The sequence below is a fragment of the Papio anubis genome, chromosome X (genome assembly GCF_008728515.1).
Source record: "Papio anubis isolate 15944 chromosome X, Panubis1.0, whole genome shotgun sequence".
Classification (NCBI taxonomy): domain Eukaryota; kingdom Metazoa; phylum Chordata; class Mammalia; order Primates; family Cercopithecidae; genus Papio; species Papio anubis.
Genome location: NC_044996.1, coordinates 120,200,547 through 120,204,749, shown reverse-complemented (window position 1 = coordinate 120,204,749; position 4,203 = coordinate 120,200,547). Strand labels below are relative to the sequence as shown.

The following is a 4,203-nucleotide window of genomic DNA, read 5'->3' as shown; positions in this document are numbered from 1 at the left end:
GCCCCTTATAGATTGCATCGAACACCCTAAGCTACAAAACTTGAAGAAGACGATGACTAGAACTTGACGAAGCCCCGCTGCTTCTCTGTCTCCCATTATGGAGAGTATGGCTGTGTTCAATAAATGCCCATTTACTGCACCCAGAAATCAATTAAGAATAATAAGCAAGTTTGCAGACGCCAGGGACCAAAGGAGGGGGATGTCATTCTGCCTTTGTCCCTTCTGTTGTCAGAAAAGTGTTTCCTTCAGCAATTAGCCACAAGGTGGCCGCAGCTCATCCCTTCACCTGCGCAGAAACGCTTCTGCTGCTCCCCACCCCTTTTGACATGAGGGGAATTTTAAGTACATTAAGCAGTGTTTTTGGAAGACAAGAATACGTATGATTTCATCTTTAATCAGTGAATTTATGTTTTTTTATGAAATTGCTGAATGAAAAGCAACGAATAATATTTTCAGCTAAAAACGGATATAGCAAGACTTGCTTTAAAAAAAAAAAAGCTCACAGGCAGTTTTACTGGCTGTTTTGTTTTTTTAATCTTGAAATGAGAAGAGGAGATGATACTGATATCTTAAGAGAGATCATATACACTATGAAACGTGTGTTTTTTCTTTTGGTAAACGGATGCTCCACCATGGTATTTCTCAAGTGGTTGTTCTGAAACTCTAAATCTCTACAGACCTTTATTTCAGTCTGCTTAGGGTAATGGTAGAAATGTAGGCACTGGTATCCAGTGGACATAGGTGCAAAATATGGCTCATAAAAACCAGCACTGAAGCATTATTTAACCTTGTTGAGCTGCCTCAGTTTTGTGGTCTGTGAAATGGCATGAGAATTCTTCGTTACAGCCTTGTTTTAGTAATAAATTGATGATACATATGAAAGCTTGTAGCATACTGCTTGGCACCTCACAGCCATTTAATAACTGAGTTCCTCCTCCTTTTAAGTACACAGCAGCAATTTGAGGTTGAGGTCTGGTTTTTTAACTAAAAGTATGCTCTTTAAGGCCTAGATTAAATAAATCACAGTGTATATGAAAATAAGACCCAAGAAAGCTAGACCCTTTGGGCTTTTCTTTCATGTCTGCTCAGGTGTTAAGGCCCTATGTGGATAGCAATATATAACAACTTAATTTCAGCTCCTTCCCATTGGATAAATGAAATCACAGCTAAAGGTGCAAAAAAAGAGTAACAATTGATGTGGAAAAAACTGAATAATTTTTCTACAGAAAAAGCCAACCAAGACTGGGTGTGGGGAATGTGGGTGGGGAAGGAGTGTCTACCAGACAGCAGATGGCCGGGTATCATTGTCACCAAAATTCATGTTTGGGTGCTGACTGAAGAGTCAACACAAGAAGATGGCTTCTAAAAGTAGGACACATTTTTGTTGAAGGGAATAATGTTAGGTTGAGCCCATGAAATGGCCATTTTGAAGGCCAAAATCCATCAAATGTTGGCAATTTCAAATGATTCAGCCTAACATTTTGTCCATTAGGAAGACAAACATTGGAACAAGTTGCTACAGGGATGCTGTGGGGGCTTTTATTTGTGAATATATTTGATAAGAGTCTATAGAATTATTTGCCCTGGGTGATGTAGACATTGAGTTTCCTGAAAGCAGGGGGTGGGTGAGATAATCCGTCAGGGTTAATTTACCTGTCTCCTTGAGGAGAACAAGCTCTGTTCTTCTAGGATGCTAATGGAAACTGTGGGTAGAATCTGGGCCTTATGGAAATCCATCACTATTTTCCTTCTGTGCTGTTTGTTGAGAGGGCATTTCATTGGATCAGGGTTTCTTAATCCTGGTGCTAATGACATGAGGGCTGGATAACTCTTTGTTTGTGGGCTGTCATGTGCATTATAGGATGTTCAACAGCATCCTTGACCTTGGCCCACTGGATGCCAGTAGCACTCTTCTGCTGTACTGTAAAACCCAAAAATGTCTCCAAAAATTGTCAGGTGTCCCCTGGGGTGCAAAATCAACCCCAGTTGAGAACCACTGCTCTAGATAGCAGTCCTGAACATGAGAATTTGTCTAATCAGTTTTGGAAAAACTGTAAGACTTGATCCTCCACCTGCCCTATCTCTGTTTCCTGCTCTGGCATCCGCCCCTTGGCTACTTTTGGGCATTTTTATTGAGGCAACATGCTTATAGATTCCAAAATGCTTGGAGGTTCTCCCAGCCTCTTTAAGGAATGCTTGCTTAAGCTTTTTGGAAAACTTAAATTTCCAGTGGTGAATCTGGTTACCATTATTGTCATCATTGTCATCTATTAAATATAGCATCCTGAGGTTCTGGGACAAGGTATTATTGCTTGTTCCTGCTTTTCATCTGTGCAGTGTGAACCTGCTCAATCAAGTCACTACTGTACCATTTAGTGGTGGAGCATCTCCTTTAGCTGTACTCATAAAGGCCTCATGCACATGCATAGAACTGGGAGGGAATCTGCTTGTATGTTGCATATCACAGATCCTGTGGTGTTCCACACCACACAGATCCTGTGGTACACAGATCCTGTGGTGTTCTTGGACAATTTAAATGTCTAGTTTCTATCTTGGAAGTTTAAACTTTTCTGAGTGTTCCCTCTCACTCACTGGCCCAAGTGGACTTAGGTTATGTAGACAGTGAAATGACCCTATTGCTGAGCCCTGGGAGGGGGAGGGTCATGTGCTCCCAAGCAATTGAAAGCCTTTTTTTTTTTCCTTTTAAGCCTAGCAAGCAGTTTAGATGGACTACATTCCTCATTCCAGCTGAGGAGAGATCTCCCAAGGAGAAGGGAGTGCTAAGGGAGAGCAAGACCCCACAGCCTTCCAAAGATCCCCTATGGTCCAAAGTCCTTTGACCACCTCAGTCAGCTGCTTTGTTTTCTGGTGGGAGTGGAGGGACAAGGTGAGAGGAGCCAGGGGTAGTCATGAACACCAGTGGGTTCTGCCCTGGGTAGCTCCCCACCTTCTTTAAGAGCTCCAGCAGTCTCAACTGGGAAGACCCAGGGCTCCTGCTCTTTTCTCTAGTCCCTGGAAGATGAGGTCCAGCTAAGGTAGAGTAAGCAGTCAGTGACCAGGCAGTAGGATGGGATCTTGTATTCTTCGAAAGATGGCTGGGAAATTCTTCCCTCCATTACATAGAATTCTTCCCCTCCTCAGTTGAGGTACCTAGATGTCCCACAATGGGGTCTTAACTCAGGTCCTCAGAGGTACATGCTCAAACAGTGGATGCTCTTCAAAATGAGTGCACATCCAGTCGTGTAGCTCCAGCACATAGGTTATGGTATATACCAGTCCCCCAACTCTCAGCACATAGGCACATTTTGCTAGCAGGGTAGGACTGATAATTTGCCACTTGTGCTTTGTCTGCTTGAAATGTGGGTCGGGGAAGAGGAAGAACATCTTTGTCAGCTGGCCCTTGTAGAAGTTAGGAAGGTGCTTCATGGCATTGCTATAGAGACAGGCAATGTTCTGGAAGCCACCTCCAGGAGCTGCACGTAGGGCCCGAATCCAGTCTTGTACATAGTCTGAGACCTTCACCCAGATCTCCAGACCCAGAATCAGTGTGTCTGGGAACAGCGGTGATAGTTCCACTAACAGGCCACCATAGCCACAGCCTGTGTCTGCAAACTCCGCTTGGGCCTGAGCTCTCTTTTCTCTCTTACCCTTTGGGTCATCGTGGCTCTGATTTTGAGTGAGTGGAGCGAAGAACTCTGGGTATAGCTCAGATAAGTCCATCTCCTCTGGCTTCACAGGATAGCGCAGTGTGTGGTCCGCCATAGGGTTGGAGCCAGCACGTTACCTGTAGTAGTGCTTCTGGGGCTGCGGGGCCTCTGCTCTGGCCACATTCCAAGTCTTGGCTGCCATGATCCCAGTCCCGGGTTTCTCTACCTGAAAGCCTCTTTTATTGTCCCTCTCAGCTGGAGATCCTTATTCACCTTCCAGGTTCAGGAGAAGATGGTCTCAGAGTAGCTGAGGGACTATGTGGCTTAGAGTTGTTGGAGGGATATCTAGACCTCTTGGGACATCTGCCTGTGTATACTGGGGCCTGAGGGAGGTCCGTGGGTCAAGTAAGGCAGTGACCCTGTGGTGACTGCTGCTACCATGAATAGAAGAAAGTGCAGCTTCTCTTCCTGTTTCCTAGGGGCACCCCATATACTGAAGGCAGGAAGGGAAAGTGTGGCTTGTACAAAACCATCACAGAAGGTGAGCAGGGACTGT

General features: G+C 44.8%; 1 pseudogene across 1 annotated transcript; it reads right to left on the bottom strand.

The window, feature by feature from the left end:
• Positions 1 to 2,708: 2,708 nt before the first annotated feature.
• Positions 2,709 to 3,977, bottom strand: LOC116271808 (annotated as a pseudogene). The gene has a single exon (XR_004180563.1). The product of XR_004180563.1 is annotated as a tRNA (guanine-N(7)-)-methyltransferase pseudogene (transcript).
• Between the last annotated feature and the right edge of the window lie 226 nt (positions 3,978 to 4,203).